Source organism: Lissotriton helveticus, chromosome 8, assembly GCF_964261635.1.
Source record: "Lissotriton helveticus chromosome 8, aLisHel1.1, whole genome shotgun sequence".
Lineage (NCBI taxonomy): Eukaryota > Metazoa > Chordata > Amphibia > Caudata > Salamandridae > Lissotriton > Lissotriton helveticus.
Genome location: NC_136069.1, coordinates 885,622,241 through 885,640,897, shown reverse-complemented (window position 1 = coordinate 885,640,897; position 18,657 = coordinate 885,622,241). Strand labels below are relative to the sequence as shown.

The following is an 18,657-nucleotide window of genomic DNA, read 5'->3' as shown; positions in this document are numbered from 1 at the left end:
ATCGAAAGATGATGCATCGCGAACACTTTACTACGTTGACCAGAGTCCTTGGGGCGACACCGCCGGTGTGTGAGTAGTGTGCGACCCCACCCCCATTTGACACTTTGCTAACTGTGCGCGGCCGCCAAGGGGGGGGGGGCACATATTCCAGCACTCCCTTCGGCTGACGCCGCCCAACCGCCGACTTCGCATCTGGCAGGCGCACTAAAGGAGGGCGGAGTTCCCGCGTTGAGGGACGCGCGACAGCACAGCCGGACTAAGCCCGGGCAAAGGGCAGGCCGTCTGTGGCCGTCCGGGGCTGGCCGAGGCTGGGCTGGGCCACCTCCCTTGGCTAAACGTTAGTTTAATGCTTTCCCAAAGACATTCAACTGAAATTATTCATTATCCTGTTCCTTGACATTACAGTCACTACTTGAAATATGGGTAAAAATACTCCTGTGCACACCCGCTCAAGCACTAGACAGAAAACAGCCACTACTACCCCTCTCCCAACCTTGACTGCGATAGATAGGATGTTACAGAAGACTATAGGGGTAGTCGTTAGAGCTATTGAGAGCACTGAGAGACGTCTTTCGCTTCCCCCAGGTATGTGTTTACCTTTACAACCTGCAAACACATTTATAACATTGGCTAATTCCTTTGAATCTATGCTTATGGACTCTTATGCAGAGTATCCAGGGGCACAGAGCAATCGTATCATCCCACTACAACACAACCCAGCCTTTGAACCTTCCCCTCCGGTTAGTAGACTCTCACTAACACCAACTATGCAGCTCCCACATATAAGCGAGGAGCCCCCCCTCTTAATTAATGACTCAGCAGACCTGGAGGGGTCGGATGCCCCTTCTATTATTGACCCTGATTTAACAGGTAGGGCAAATATCGAGAGTCCTCCGCTAAGAACTAGAGGACAAAAAGCTAAAAGTAAACAAACTCTTAGCAGGAAATAACAGCCTATAAATAAATATAGGGGGAAAGGTAAAGGTAGCCGCATGCATCGAAAAACGGCACCTATTCCATCAGGACAAAAAGGGGATAAGTGTGAGGGCCAGTTAACCACTGTTGAGGTACATCACTATGAGGAGAGGCCTAAGGTTCATCAGGAAACATTACCCCCAAACCCCGGGGGTTTTATGATTCATCTCGAGCAGCTGATGAAATCTTTAATTCTACCTCTGCTGGAAAGAATAAAAGTTCTAACAGATAAAATAGCGAATTTGAGAGAGACAGCCTTAACTAATTTGGATCTACTGAAACATCTTGAGGCTAATGCTAAAACTGTAGATACACTTAGCCCTGGTCTAGTCTTAACTACAGTTAGTAGTGCTTCAAACCCATCCCACAAGCCAGCTATTTTACCGACGGAGGGCGACATCTGCCCTGGTCAGCGTGCTTTGTCTCTAGGGAACAGAGCACAGGCCTCAAAAAATACTGTAAGAAAGGTGATTAAGAGGGAGTCTGTTAAGGATATAGAGGGGGGGAGCGGACTATGGATATCACTGACCAAGAACAAGGCAAGAACAGCAGTGAAACAGAGAAGACCAGATTTCCACGCATTGACTTGCCACCACAGTCTATGCCCTATACTGTGGTGTTGACGGGGGTCCCGAAATTGAAAAATGACAGAGGGGAATCTTACTCAGAACTTAAGAATAAGGTCGTTTTTTGGCTAAACACTAATAGACCCCTCCCAGGGTACGTATAAGCAGAAATCTTACATGTTTGCAGAGTGGGTTGGGTTGGACACAAACAAAAAGACCTTCCTGGGGACTGTATAATAGTCAATTTTAGAGACAGATGTGCTGTAAGATACATCTGTGGGTGGAATAATTATAGAATGAATGGTGGGATTCAAAGTTTGGATCTGACTAATTTCTACCCATCGTTGTATTCTAACATGACGTCATCAATCTTATGGCAGCACGGGGAGTTTAGGGATAGAAATGGGGCGAGTTATAATATACCAACATCCAATTGTTACGACATATTGCAGGGATTGGAGGACATTGACTGACTTGACACAGATACTCCTTTTACTAACCCCACAATATCTATGAGACCTTGTGGCCTTAGGTCTGTTTATGATAATCTGGGTGTGAATGTGTCCAAGATGAAGGATGGGGAGATCGCATCCGCGTTACTTTACCTAGACTGGTGAATACTGAGCTTAGAATCCGTAGCGAACATCTCGTTCAAAACATGGACCCTAATGACTGCGGCTGTGCCACCGGTGGCTCTTGTTCATGTGCTGGGTCGTGCAAGTGTGAGAACTGCAAATGTACATCCTGCAAAAAAAGCTGCTGTTCCTGTTGCCCTGCCGGATGTGATAAATGTGGCCAGGGATGTGTGTGCAAAGGAGGATCGATGGACAAATGGAGCTGTTGCACCTAATTTGCAGATTGGCTTATCCAGTGCCCACTGAGTTGCTTAACACTTATCCAGTGCCCACGGAGTTGCTTACACACAATGATTTGCACTTTTTATTTTTCTTTATTGTGCAAATTAGCAATCTTAAATTTATATATTATAACTTTGTATATACATGTTCTGCTAATAAAGTAACCTAAAATACACCAAAAAAAAAAAAGAAGAAGGATGGGGTAGGCTCTGGGGATCGTATAAGAAATGAGCAGGTTTTATTGAATGCTAGTATCTCAGATGTAAACCCATCCTTAGGGGTTAATCTGGACCTTAAGTGTACCACGGATACGCTGGTTAGTCAAACAATCAAGGAAACATGGTCATTTGTGAGTTGGAACATCGCTGGTCTAAGGTCAAAACTGGAAAATGAAAACTGGGTAAACCTTGTGAACAACTACGATGTTGTTAGTCTCCAAGAAACCTGGACTACCACCCCTGATCATGTCAACGGTTTTAGAACTTATTTCTCCCCAGCCATTAGCTCTGTCCATGGTAGAGCCAAAGGGGGCTTATGCACCTATGTGTCCAATATGTTATTATGCACTAAAGTAGAAATTGTTTTTAACAACATGTATTATCATATTATCAGGATTGTTATTGATAACGTGTTTTCTTTGGTTTTGGTAAATTTTTATAATAATGTCCCGGGAGAGGATATGGACAATATTTTTAAGTCTTTAGGGGGTAACATAAAATCTATGGTGGAACAAAGATCTGGAAAGGTCTGTGTTATATCGGCAGGAGACTTTAACTGTTCTTTATGTGTAAGAGGGGAGAGAGGAACATGTGGCGTCATGCTGGATAAAGATACCAGTCTGAGACATTTTGAGCACACCAAATGTGGGGATCACCTAAATGACGTCATCTTCGGGTGTGACATGAGTTTTGCGAATAGACTGGCCAGCCCTGAGATGCCATTTTTCCCCACCTTTAGCGGTAGAGAGGCAAATTCAACAATTGATTATATAATCATGACCGTCAGACATGGGGGTATGATTCAGGCATTTAACACTCTCGAAAACTCATTGAGTGATCACTTTCCCCTCAGTTTAGTTCTTCAAGGCAGACCTAGGGCACTATGCGGAAAGGATATGCCTAAAACAAGAGTAGATAACATCTCTATGGCTAGGAAAAAGGGTTACTCATTAAAGTGGACAAAAATTGTCCCGGAAGATTTTCTTCAAAAATTATTAAGGAGTACTGAGCCCCAGTTTTATGCCTATACGGATGTTAATACTGAAGATACTGATATTATAAAAAACTTCTTACTAATTACATCACAAATTAAGAAGCTTTTATGGGTTGAAACAAAATGTGTTAATAAGATTCAAAAGAGCTGGTTTGATTTGGCCTGCACCAAGGCCTATTCAAACCTTAAAAACGATTTAAATGCCCCAGTTAAAGATAGTATCCTAATTAAGGACTGTAGAAATGTCTACAAGCAGACCCTAAAAAAGAGAAAAGATATTTTTAAAAAAGAAGCGTGGGATACCTTGTGCGAAGCATCATTAAGTCGAGATGCTGCAGCTTTTTGGAAAGCTGTCAACTCCCCTTTTTTGAACTATAATGCCTCAGCTAGAATAGAAGTAGCCATAACGGAAAAAGAGTGGGTGAAGCACTTTTCAGAACTATATTCTGATGAAAGACAAGAGGAAGATTGCTTAATACAGAAAAACATAATTGGAGATTACCTCCATATGGTACCTGATATCTCTGTAACAGAGGTGAATGCTAGTATTAATGCAAGCCTGGGGGGAAAGGCACCCGGCCCTGACGGGGTCCCAGTGGATCTATATAAAAATAATGTAGATCTCTGGGCCCTGATTCTCACCTGACTTTTCAATGCTACGTTTCGAAATGGCCTTCTACCTTCCTGGTGTGAATTGGTGATAGTTCCAATATTTAAAAAGGGGGACAGACCTAGTTGTCAATGCTATCGCCCAATATCCCTTCTGGACTCCACCATTAAAGTTTTTGGGCGGGTAATTTTAAATAGGCTTCAATCATGGGCTGATGCAAACAAGATAATCACCGATTTACAATATGGTTTTAGGATAGGGCTTAGTACAATTGACCAGTGTTTGAACTTGCATATTTTAATTGAAAAATACACAAAAGCCAAGGAGGGTCGAATGTTTTAACTTTTATAGATTTAACTTCTGCATTCGACTGTGTTTCTCACAGTAAACTTTGGCTGGTTATGGAAAAACTGGGGGTATATACATCAATTATTAATTTCCTTCGAGAACTTTATTCAGGGGCATCCGCTAGAGTTAGACATGGAAAAAATGGCGAATGTACAGAATCCTTTGGCATCGCTAGGGGAGTACGACAAGGCTGCGTCTTGGCTCCGTTTCACTTCACACTCTTCCTTAATGATGTGGAGATTACATTACTGAGGGAGTGCAGGGATACGCCGATGGTGGGGGAAAGATCAGTCCCGGCATTGTTGTATGCTGATGATGCAGTCTTGATGGCCAGAACCCCGCTGGCCATGCAAAGTTTAGTTACCTCTTTTGCAGATTTTATGACAGGCTTGGATCTAAGGATAAACTGTTCAAAGACCTTCACCATGACCTGTGGTTTGGGTGTACATAAAAAGAGAAAGGCAGTTTTTATTGGTTCTTCCCCAGTTGATTTTACTTCAACTTTTTCTTATCTAGGAGTTTTGTTCGATCATACGGGTCTATGGAACACCACAATTAAGACTAGAAAGTTATTGTTCTGCAAATCAATAATGGCCTTGAAAAATTTTAGTCAAAAAATTGGCAGGAAACCTATTGGGGAGGTGTTAATGGTGTATAAAGCTACTTGTGTAGCAATTGCGACATGGACATGCAATCGTAAATTCATTACAGGTGGTGGAAAAACCTTTTCATGAAATATCTTCTAGCCGTCCCAAAAAGTGTTTTCACATATATCTGTCATGCAGAACTTTGGGAACCATATTTGGAAGATATTATAAAGACAGCCCCGGTACTGCTATGGCACAGAATCTGGACGATTGATGAATGTGGGTTAAACCTTTCCATTATGAGTAACGTGGTTGGGCTAGAAAAGAGTGGAAAAATTGGATGGCTGTGTTACGTGAAGAAGTTCTTCACGAATTTGGGTCTAGCAAATTATTATAATGAACCATCCTCTTTGTGTAATATTTCTAGGAAAGCTTTGAAGGAAAAGTGCATGACCTACCTGCATGAGTGCAGAACCAGCACAGAAATGATGAAAATAACGGTGGCTGCCGATGAGCAATTTGTGATTTCTAGAAAAATGCAGCCATATGTTAAATTACAAATGAGTGACTACGAGAGGTTTCTACTAACTCGCTTTAGATTTAACTTGTTGTTTAGGTCACTCAGTTTCCCTACTAGGAATGACTGGTCGAAAATTTTGATTAAGTGTCCTTGTGACGATTTGTCAGAACAATCAGATATACATATTCTTTTCTTTTGTAAATTTTATACAATTCCCAGACGAAGGTGGGTGGTTCCTTTATTGAAGACCATGGAAATAAATCGCTGTCTCCCTGCCTTTTTAGCTGTACAGAAATTTGATAATATTTTAACTATTGTATCAATTTCTTCGTTTAAAATTTTTTTTTTTAAATCACGGAAATCTATTGTATCCTGAATTATGATGAACTAACTTTGGTACATTGGATGAATTTGTTTTGTCTATTAACTGTGATTGTCTCCTTGCATGCAAATGTGGCACCCAGACCCAATAGCATTGTAGTGGCCATATTCAAACGGGCCCCCCAAAAATGGGCAGAGGGAATATCTCCTATCTTTCAATCTTATATCCTCTGTGTATCAATCCTTAAAAATTGAAGAGGTTACATTTTTGTTCCAATTCACAAAAAAGGAGACTGCATAAACACAGAGAATTATAGGTTGATTGCATTACTGGGCATAGAGAAAAAATGCTACATACATATTTGAAATAGAGCAGTAGAAAAATGGGCTGAAGAAAAAATCTGATTCCCCCAAGTCAAATAGGTTTTAAAAAGGCTGCGCTATAGAGGACAACATGCTCTGTATTTCCCATCTGATAGAAGAAGCTGTGTGGGCAAAAAAATGCAATCTTTATACCTCTGCTTTGTCGACTTTGCTGCAGCTTTTGACAGCATATCACAGGGCAAGCTCTGGGTCCAACTGAATGAATGGGGTATACATATCTCTTCCTTACTCAAGGCCATGATATCGTTATGTACAGGAACATAGACAAAAGTAAAAGTGACTACCAGCTGACTACATCTACAAAAGTCGAAACTAACAAAAGCCTAAAAGAATATTGCAAGCTAGCAACCCTGCTGTTCAATCCACATGTGGCCGACATAAACAATTACCTGGAATAAGTAAGAGCATTTACCTCGAAAATAGTTATTCACAAAATACAGTGGCTGCAGCATGCTGATGACATTTTGTTCTAAGACCAGATACAAATTGGGTTTCAATGATTGTTTTACATCCTCGCCAAATACTGTGAAGACAATTAACTGCAGATGAACAGAGCGAAAAATAAGGTGGTGATTGTCAGCTGCAGGATAATCAAGAGTGGAACATGGTTCTGCAGAGGCAACATAATCAAGAAGGTTCCCTCACATAAATACTTAGGCATGTGGCTGGACAGTCGGGGATACCACAGAGCACCCATACTTACCCAGCAAGCACCCACCCACCCTTTAACCATGGCTTTTTACAAACTAAAGAAATTTACCCAGAGCTCACATTCACAAGCGCTCTTAAAGGTAGTGGCCTGCAGACAGCTACCCACTATAGCTTATGGTGCTAGTACATTCTGAAGCAAAATGGTCAAATGGCTAGACAGAATCAAGTCATCAGCTATAAAAAAATATTTGCCCTATCAAATTGCACAACTCATGCCCAAGTAAGCTTAGAATTCAATCTAACTTCCCAACAGCTAACACGAAATGCAAATGATTTACCTTACTGCATAAAAGAGAAGCAGGCCCCGTCAGACACATTAAAACATATTCTATGGCTAGCAGTGGCGACTGCTGCTTAGCAGTGGTGGCTGGGTGAAAAACAAAATCCACTTACCTGCTGGCCGGACACCGCCTCTCGGTCTTCTTCCGTCGTCGATACGCAGGACGCAGGAAGCAGGATGCTCACAGACTTCCTAGCCAATCACAATGCTGTTGTCACCATCCTGACAGCAATTAGCGCCCTGATTGGTCTGAGCACCGTGGTTCTGTGGACAGCCAGGGACTATGAGCATATTCATTTTCTCCACCCAGACTGTACAATACAGTCGGTGGAGCACATGCAAGGTGCGCATGACTGTTTGTCCTGCCCAAGATGGCTGGCAAAACAGTCATGCACACTTAGAGAGTGCTCAACAATCCCTGGATCCTGCTCTGGACAGTCCAGCCCCACCTTGCACCTAAGCAGGAACAGAAAAATAACATTATAATAACTTTGCGTTATTATCATTTTATTTTTCCTTCTTAAATTGCTCACACAGCAGTGGGGCAAAGCTCCTCTGCCTTAACAGAGGAGCCTTGGGTAATGGCCAGTGATAAATAGGGCAGAATCTAATTGGAGTTGATACATGACTAGTTCTCTGAGCACACGATATATGAGCTGCAGGCCTCCTGGCAAAACACATAGTAAAACTGCTTTAAAAAAACAGCAAAGTTAATATCCAGGTACCTGAACATTAAAGCCCTGAAAGGAAAGGCCCACAGTAATTGGGCTATCAACCTCTACGGCCTGGGATCACTTCCTATTTATTTATCCCAAACACTGGCCAGGTACATGAAAACAAATGTAAAAAAGCTAAGACTCAGCCTGATCTTGAATAAATCATATTGATATGGAAGAAGATAAAGGGATAGAAGCAGGTTATGTAGATTGTGTGCACTTAGAGTAGAGACATTAATACACATAATCTGCATCTGCAAACCTCTACTCCCATACAGGAGATTTTGTCTGCACCCCCTTCTGTGAGTAATAAATGCCTGCACAGGTCGCAATGCGATTCATCGCTGCTTGAAAGACAAATCCACTCAGCGTTCAGCAAGCCATGGGCGTACAGAGAAATTTTTCCAAGGGTGGCGCCAACTACTAAACTCCTACAAAAGCCGAACCTCTTAGGAAGTCATTTATCTTCAGCCAGACCAAAAATTAGGAGCAAAACACACATTGTATTGTGCAGTGGGAAACACGAACTTCTGGGTAAGCATCACACACATTGCCTTATTCTGCCCTTTATTGAGGAGGTTTATTCCGAGAAAATAAAGCGTTACTTTTGGGTTTCACTTATCCCAAGTATAAACTGAGAATAATGAAATAATCTTGAAGGGCACGATTAAAATAGTTTTTAATTTAACGATATTCAAACCTCTTTAAAATTGTTTAACAGACACAGATTGTGTTTACGACTCGACTCGCCCATATGATGTTAATTTTCAAAATCAGCAGGGTTTTACAATTAGCAGGTTTGTGGGGTGTAGATATTCATGTAGATTCGTTCTATTCTGTTGCACCTCACAGGACTTATTTCTCAACTTTTGTGCACATAAACATCAAGTTCATTGACATTTTGTTCAGCCCAAAATCCCAGGTCTAAACTATTCCTTGACCATTACTTGAGCTATATTTATTTGACTGACAGGGCTTTTTTATGGGGTGTTTTTTCTACGTGAAGTACAAAAAAACCGAAATAAATCATTACAGAGTGACTGTGTTATGTTAATATATTGAATTATTTATTTTTCGTATTTTGCACCTATTTTTCTTTTGGTCCGAGGCTGCACTTTGTAACAGAAAAATGTAATCAAAAGAGGACACCTCCAGCAAAAGTGTTTCTGTCATCTTTGGATCCATTTTACAGGTGAAGGAATGAAGGATAGTAAAGGAAACAGAGGGTAAGAGATGTTTATTGAAGCACGGTTTTCAGTAAGGGAGGAGCAGTGAGCGAGACAGAAAGGGAGGGACTACGAGAAAGAAAGAAAGAAGGGCAGCTGACAGAAGCAGAGTAGGAAAAATGAACACTTTGACCATTAATCTTACCTTAATACACCTGCTGGCACCTAAGGACTCCCACGCGCAATAGAACACAGACACAGGCTGCAGGGTTGGCCAACCAGCCCTTGCCTTGACATTCTAGACTCAACCTCTCGATCTCCAGACCACAGCACTCAGAGACTACTGAATGCAGGGATTCAAAAGTGAAGGAAAAAAATTATGACAGGCTTGCCCCTCGTGAGATCATTGGCCCTTTCTCTCTGGGGGCAGGCCAAAAACAAGAAACAGGGCCGTCATAAGTAGCGCTTTCGCACTATGAATGATTGACGGCCGCTCAGGGTGGCTGTTGAGACTCACCCCACGGCCAGGAGGAGTCCGATGTCATTGCAGGTTCTAGAGGGATAGCATGATTTATGTTATTACGTACTGCTGATTGGCTGCTCAGCTCAATATGATTGGGTCTCTGATTGTTTTAATCCCGAGTCCTCCACTGATTACAGGGGGACTGAAAAATATTTCATTAAAACCCATTCGTTCCTATCTGACTGCACTCCCTGCCGTTGTACCATGATCTGGGGCGCGCTGCATGATTAACCTGGCACCACCTCTGCACAATGGTGCCCACATCGCCCTGCAGTAGCTGTACAAAACACTCTAGTTACGGCTCGTGATGCAGAAGGGCGCCATTCTTTTTTGTAACATTGCTCTCACTCCAGCAGCCCAGTGAGTCACTGGGATGCTGGAGTGCCAGCATTACAAAAAAGAATGGCACCTGCACCACTGCACTACGACCCGCACTGGTGATCCGGGGGGGGGCAAGTGCCCTCCTTGCCCCTCCGTGCAGACGGCTATGCAGCAAGCTTCTTGAAATTATTCATGATAGTGACTCAAATACTGCAAGCAGTTGAGGATCAGTCCCACAGCACCCCTTTAGGCAGATGAGGGTGACAACATTTGTTCAATGCCCCCTGACAACAAAAAGCCAATAGCGGATAACCTAAAGATCTAACATCTGCAATACATTCGAAACACTAATGGACCTAAGGCTAAATACTGTGGTTCAGCAGCACAAAGCACTTTATAGAAATGAGTGGTTCATAGTTGACTTGCGTACCCCTGCCTGCAAAGAGCCAACAGAAATGCTACCAATTGAAAGGCACTTTCCAGATACACCGAGATAGTCAGGTTTAATGGATATAGAATGGGGATCTGCAGCACAAAGCTCTTTATCACATGAAGAGTACAATAGCACACATTGGGTCCTAACTATGATCCCCCTTGGTACATGTACAAGGATACACCCTGCTTAAGATCAGGGCATAGTGCAAACAGTTTCCATGCCCTTCTGACCAAAACAACAAGTGTCTCCCACCGAGCAGTGGACTTAATGCTCATTAACTACATTCATTTTAATTAAATTGTAATGATTTTAAATAATTTTACAATGAATTCTTTGAATCTTGAATCACAACAATTAAACAAATCTTAATCCTACAGTAGTACTGAAGCACAATTTATTCTCGTAATTCCTTACACAAACATTTATCCTCGAACTGTTTCAAAAATAGAAATGCTATATGAATGAAATTGGCTACCCTTCAGAAGATCATGCTGTAGATCCTCACATTAACTCAAGTTCATTGTACACCATGCAGGCTTTGGTGTAAAGCAAAATGATGGAGATCCCCTGCAGAAAAAGATGAACTGCCCTGATTCTTCCATATCTAACACATATCCATTTGCCTTGGTCTTCTGGGTACCCCTGATGGTAGAGGGCCCACCTGCACCACAGAGGCTGAATAGACCTGTGTTACACCCCTGTCTGTGAGTACTGCTGCACAAGATTAATAAACAATGTGAATACCATGAACCTAGAGTGAATAGACATGGGCACCCATGGACCCTTCAGCTGTCACCACTGCCGACAAACCTACAGCACTGCTAGGAACATGGACTCAGCACAACCTGACCACAAGACACACTCGTACCAAAGACCTTGCAATGCATCCTCCTCAACGTCCGATCCCTCCACAAACAACACACCACTGAAATCTGGGTCCTCCTCGACAGCACCACCCTGGACGTAGCATTCTTCACTGAAGCCTGGGCCAACACCACCTTGGGGCCAGACATCGCCATTGCCATTCCCCAAGGATACAAGATTTCCAGGAAGGATCGCCACACCCGCCCGGAAGGAGGAATTGCCATCGCCCACAAATCCACCCTCCGCCTGAGCACACTCCCTGACGAAACCACAGAACTGATGGAACACCTTCACTTCAAGATACTGACCAGCTCTACCACCACCCTCCGAGGAGCCCTCATCTACCGACCCCCTGGACCATGTGGACTGTTCACCAACTCCATCATGGACATCATCTCCCCGCATGCCATGGCATCCACCAGCTACACCCTGCTGGGAGACCTCAACTTCCACCTCGACAACCAACTGGACCTCAACACCACATCCCTCCTGGACAACCTCCACAACATTGGAATCCGCCAAATCGTGACCGAACCAATGCACTCAGCAGGACACACCCTCACCCTCCTCTTCACAACAGGATACTCCATCACCTTCAGCTACACCACCGAACTAAAGTGGACTGACCCCTGATGCGTCCACTTTGCCTTCAGAACATCCACCATCCACAGACACCAGCACCTGCTCCCACGAAGAAACTGGACCAGAATGACCGACGAAAAGCTCACCTCCTCACTCAGTAACTCCACCCCAACCATTGCGGGAAACGACCCCAACACCGCAGCCCAAACCCTGCACAGATGGATCTCCGATAGCGCCAAGTCCATGGCCCCTCAAGGAAAACAACAACACCCACGCCAAGAAAGCCAAATGGTTTACCACCGAACTTTGACAGTCCAGACACACTTGCCACCGCCTCATAAAGGCCTGGAGGAACACCAAATCCACAGAAGCACACAACAACTTCAGAGCCGCTACCAACACCCACCACCAACTCATCAGAAAAACAAGAAAAAAAAGTGATCGAAGACAGAATCCCCCCACACGCACACAACAGCAAAGAACTCTTCAACATCATCAAGGAGTTCGCCCAACTCACCAGTCAATGGACATCCCTCCCTCACAAGACCTCTGCGACAAACTCAGCACCTTCTTTCACCACAAAATCAAGAGCATCTCTGACAACTTTGACGAAGACAAATAACACTCTGAACCCCCGCTAACTCCCCCTGGAACCCTGAAGCCAGGGATTGACAACTGGATGGCCCTCACCACCAAAGACACACGGAAGACAATAAAGTCAATCCACTCTGGGTCCTCCACGAACCCCTGCCCCCACCACATCTTCAACAGAGCCACCAACACCATCGCACCCATACTCTGCCACACCATCAACCACTCCCTGGTGACCTCCTCGTTCCCTGGCGACTGGAAACACACCAAGGTCCATCCCCTTCTGAAGAAACCCTTGGCAGACCTCTCAGACCTCAAAAACTACAGACCAATCTCCCTGCTCCCGTTCCCAACGAAAGTCATAGAGAAAGCCATCAACAGCCAACTTACCACATTCATCGAAGAGCACAACATCCTAGACTCCTCGCAATTAGGCTTCAGAAAAAAACACAGTACAGAGCCTCCCTCCTTGCCGAAACAGACGACATCCGCACCCTACTGGACAAAGGAGAAACAGTAGCCCTCATCCTCCCCGACCTCTCAGCGGCGTTCGACACAGTCTCTCACCGCACCCTAGTACGCAGACTCCTCGATGCAGGGATCCAGGACAAGGCCCTCGAATGGATCTGCTCCTTCCTCTCAGGCAGAACGCAGCAGATCAGGCTCCCCCTTTCGTCTCTGATCCTACACCAACCGAGTTCTCAGGGGTCCTCCCTCAGCCCTACGCTCTTCAACGTCTACATGGCTCTAATCGTCCCCATCGTCAGAACCTACGGACTCAACATCGTGTTATACGCAGACGACCCCCATTCTCATCCTCTCCCATCCAATTAACCCAAAACCGCCAGACGCAACTTTCGAGAATGCATGGAAGCTGTTGCCAAATGGATGAAAAACAGCTGCTAAAACTAAACACCAACAGGATAAAAGTACTCATCAGGGGCCCAAACCCCGATGCCTGGAACAACACCTGTGGCCCCCTGCCCTCGGAAACCCACCCACCCCTACGGACCACGTACGCAACCTTGAAATCATCCTTGACTCCGAGCTCAAAATGCACTGCCAGATCAACTCCGTCTCATCCACCTTCTTCCACACCCTCCGCCTCCTACGTGAGACCTTCAAATGGATCCCCCTCGAACACAGAAAGACTGTCACTCACGCCCTGGTCACCAGCAGACTCGACTACGGCAACGCACTCTACGCCAGAATAAACAAAAATCTCACCCGCAAGCTACCAAACATCCAGAACGCCGCCGCAAGACTGGTCCTCAACCTGCCAAGACACTGCCAAATCTCCCAACACCTGCGCACACCCCACTGGCTCCCCATCGAGCCCAAAGTCACCTTCAAGATGCTCACCGACGCACACAAGGCCCTCCACGACACCGGACCAGCATACCTGAAAAGCCGACTCAAATCCCACGCACCGCAAAAGGACACTATGATCAGCCCAGCTCTCCTACGCCGTGGTCCCCTGCTTCAGAAACACCAGATCGGGAGGCTGCTCCTTCTCCTTCCTCATGGCCAAAGCCTGGAACGCCCTTCTGCTCCAACTCCGACTTCGCAAGAAACCTCAAGACTTGGCTCTTCGACCGAGCCCTCCTTGATGGACTGGAACCTGCACCCCCCTACCCCCAGCGGCCTTGAGACCCTTACGCAAAAGTAGTTGCACCTAATTGATTGATTGAGTCAAAACTACAGATAGTCTTCCAAATCTTCCCCCAGACAACCACATAAACATCGCAGCTCATCTACAGCTGTGATGTTGACACTGCAATTTTCTTTTCTTTGGTTCCCCATTTTTTAGACTGGATTTCCTGCAATCAATCAATCAATCAATCATTTAAAAAGTGCACTACATACCCGTGAGTGTCTAAAGGAGCTGGGCAGGGGCCCTACTGATCAAACAGCCAGGTCTTGAGTAACCTCCTGAAGGTCAGCAGGTCTTGGGTCTGTCGTAGGCTCAGTGGGAGGGTGTTCCATGTCTTGGTGGCAAGATGGGAGAAGGATCTCCCACCGGTGGTTGTTCTTAGGATGGGTGGGACGGTGGTGAGTGAGAGGTCGGTGGAGCGTAGCTGGTGGTTGGGGATGTAGATGGAGAGCCGTCTGTTGAGGTAGGCTGGGCCGGTCTTGTGGAGTGCCTTGTGTGCGTGGGTGAGGAGCTTAAAGGACAGCCTCTTGTTGACGGGGAGCCAGTGCAGGTTTCTCAGGTGGGGGGTGATGTGGCCGTGGTGTGGTATGTCGAGGATCAGTCGTGTCGAGGTGTCTCGAAAGCGTTGTAGTCATTTGATGAGCTTGGTCGGGGCTCCCGGGTAGAGGGCGTTTCCGTAGTCAAGTCTGCTACTGACGAGGGCCTGGGTGTATGTCTTTCTTGTATCTGTCGTGATCCATCTGTAGATCTTGTGAAGCATGCGGAGGGTGTTGAAGCAGGAGGAGGAGACGGCGTTGACTTGATTGGTCATTGAGAGCGTTGAGTCGAGGATGATTCCCAGGTTGCGTGCTTGGTCGGTGGGTGTGGGGGCTGCCCCTAGCGCCGTCGGCCACCAGGAGTCATCCCAGGCTGAAGGGTTGGAGCCAAGGATGAGGACCTCCTTCTTGTCTGAGTTCAGCTTCAGATGGCTGGCCTTTATCCAGTCGGAGATGGCCTTCATTACTTTGTGGAGGTTTGCTTTGGCGGTGATGGGGTCCTTGGTGAGGGAGAGGATCAGCTGAGTGTCATGGGCGTAGGAGTTTATGTTGAGGTCGTGCTGTCGGGCTACGTGTGGGAGCAGGGCCATGTAAATGTTTAACAGCGTCGGGCTGCGGAAGGATCCCTGGGGTATGCCGCAGATGATCTCGGAGGCTTTGGAACGGAATGGGGGAGGAGGACGCTCTGGGTTCTGCTGAAGAGGAAGGAGGTGGTCCAATCCAGAGCCTAGTCGTGGATCCCTGTGGTGTGGAGGCGTGCACGTAGTGTACGGTGGCAGACAGTGTCGAAAGTGGCAGAGAGGTCTAAGAGGATGAGTGCTGCAGTCTCGCCGTTGTCCAGCAGGGTCCTGATATCGTTGGTGGCGGCGATGGGGGCAGTCTCGGTGCTGTGGTTGCTGCGGAACCCTGACTGGGAAGGGTCCAGGATTCTGTTTTTTTCAAGGTATTGGGTTAGCTGTCTGTTGACGGTTTTCTCGATGACCTTGGCCGGGAAGGCGAGCAGAGAGATGGGTCAGAAGTTCTTGAGGTCTCTTAGATTTTTTGAGTAGGGGGTTGATCTCGGCGTGTTTCCAGATCTCTGGGAAGGTCGAGGTCTCAAGGGAGAGATTGATGACGTTGCGCAGGTGAGGTGCGATGGATCTGCTTGCTCTGTTGAAGACGTGGTGCGGGAATGGGTCTGACGGAGAGCGGGAGTGAATTGTGCCCTCGCTCTTGATTGTGTCATTGATGCTCACGCTGGCCCAGGCTAGCAGGGGGTCATGGTTGATGGTGTGTGGAGGGTCTGTTGTGTTGCTGTCTGTTGGGGCTGTCTGGGTGTTAAAGCTATCGTGGATGTCTGCTATCTTGCGGTGGAAGAAGGTGGCAAGGGATTCACACAGGTCTTGCGACGGGGGGATGTCGTTGGTGTTGGAGCTGGGGTTGGAGAGTTCCTTCACGATGTTTGTTAGAACTGGGGGTCTCTAGTTGGCAGAGGTAGGTACCACTGTCCAAATAGGGACCCTTGCTTCTAGTCAGAGTAAGGAGGATACACTCTTTAGATAACCCCGGCTCACCCCCTTGGTAGCTTGGCACGAGTAGTCAGGCTTATCAAAGGCAATGTGTAAAGTATTTGTACCAACACTCACAGTAACACAGTGAAAACACCACAAACTGACTCCACAACAGTTTAGAAAAATAAAGGTATTTTAATCTAAACTACACAGACCAAAACGACAAAAAGCTAACATACACAGTTCAAGAATATGATTTCAAAAGAGTTCTGAAGGTTGCGTTTAAAATAATCCACAGTTGCGTCACGATTTAGCCAAAAGTACCTTTAGATGCAACAAAACTTCCAAGTGAAAGCTGTAGCATTGAAAAGCAAGTGATGCGTCACTCCTGAGACCCTGGGGAGGCAATGCGACAACCCCACTGGACGTAGTGGGCGTGTTGCGGTGACTCTGGTCTGTATAGGAAGGGATGCGAAACCTTGCGTGCATTCCGGTGCACAGGTTTCAGTGGAAGCAGCTCGTAAAAGGTACGAAGCGACGATCTTTGGGGCGGTGATGATCTCCGGTGCGGCAACGATGCGTGGCTCAGCACCGATCTTCTCCTCTTGCGGCCCATCAATGCGATGGCTCTGCGACGATTCTCACAGCGACGTGATGCGGTCCGCAAGCAAGCGGTGCGACAATCTCACCCAGTGACGACAGGCGCTGCGACGATCTCGGCCTTCGTAGCGGTGGGAATTTCCTCTCACTGACGAGGATGCACTCTGCAAATGAGCGATGCGATAAAACTTGCAAAAAGTCTTTAAAATCTTGGTTTCCAGCTTCCCAACACAGGTACAACGTCCAAAGGCACCACAACTGGCCCAAGAATAATAGGAAGGACAGAGCTCTCTCAGCAAAGTTCAGGGAAGCTGGGGGTGAAGTACTTTTGTTCCTGGGACTTCTTAACAGGGAGCCAGCTCTTCTCAAGCCCTTGGAAATTCCTTCAAGCAAGGGGACACAGCATAAAGCAAAGTCCTTCCCCTCTCCTTGGCAGCAAAGCAACTGCAGGTCAGTCCAGCAAAGCAACAGCAGGACAGTCTTCCTTCTTCAGTCTTCCAGCTTTCTCCTTGGCAGAGGTTCCTTCTTGATTCCAGGATGATCTAATTTTCTGTAGTCAGGGGTCCTGTACTTATACCCCTAAAAGTCTTTGTTCCCTTTGTGCAGGAGGGCTCTGAGCCCGGTCTGAACCAGTTCTGTGGACGTTTCTTGAGCACTTTGTTTCCCTGGCCTCGCCTTTCCTTTCAGAGAGAGGGGCAGGGTCATCAGCCGCCCAGCAGGAGGTGGTGCCAGCATTGTGGAGGGAAAGCCATGTTCTGGAGCACTTTCATGACATGATTCCTTCTCTCCTTTTACAGTGCAGGGCAGAGACATCAGACGCACTACAGGTGGTGGAGCCGGCACTATGGGGGCAGGCATAGTCCTATTCAGGTCCCAGGTGAAACTTCTCCCTCCCATCTAGATGCAGATCTCTCTATTCACCACTGGGTGGACTCATTCTGTCTCCTGGAATCATCCAGCCCTGTCACTCACAAATCAGACATTCAATTTACAAACCAGCCAAGGCACACAGAAAGGGCAGACAAGAGAACAGCTACTTGCTAAAAGTGCTGTTCTCAAACATAGGATTTAAAAACCACGTTTCCTAAAAGATGTGTTATTAAATTATGAGTTCAGGGATACCAGACTTTTATGTCCCATCTTGCTCCTGTGGGAAGATATGCTGGCAACCACGGTAGCCAGCATTCCCCATGATAGCCTATGGGCAAGATAGCCTTACAATAGTTAAAAAAGAAAATGGCTGTAATTCACTACCAGAGCATGTCACCTGCACCAGTACATGCTCTACCTTTCACATACACTGCACCCTGCCCAGGGGGGTACCCTGGGCCTTCCATAGTGATGACCAATGTGCACAGAAAGGGAAGGGTTAGGCCTGGTCAGTGGGGCACTGGCCAGGTTGACATGGCAGTTCACAGACTACACACAGGCACTGCGGTGGCAGGCCTGAGACACCATTTTACGGCTACTCATGTGGGTGGCACAATCAGTGCTGCAGGCCCACTAGTAGCATTTGAATCACCAGCCCTGGCACACTCAGTGCACTTTACTAGGGACTTCCTGGTAAAACAAATATGCCAATCATGGATAACCAATCACAATAACAATTTACACAGAGAGCATACGCACTTTAGCACTTATCAGCAGTGGTAAAGTACCCAGAGTCCTATTGCCAACAACCATGGGTCAGGAAAAATAAAGGCGGAAGAAGCAAAAAGTTTGGGGATAACCCTGCAAAAAGGGCCATTTCCAACAATGTTCAAGAGCTCCTTGCTATTGTGTGAAATGTTGTCGAGGTGGTCTTTGA

The 18,657-nt window shown here is 46.2% G+C and overlaps 1 pseudogene; it reads left to right on the top strand.

Moving 5' to 3' along the window:
- Positions 1 to 2,154: 2,154 nt before the first annotated feature.
- On the top strand, positions 2,155 to 2,566 carry LOC144771806 (metallothionein pseudogene; annotated as a pseudogene).
- Positions 2,567 to 18,657: the final 16,091 nt, after the last annotated feature.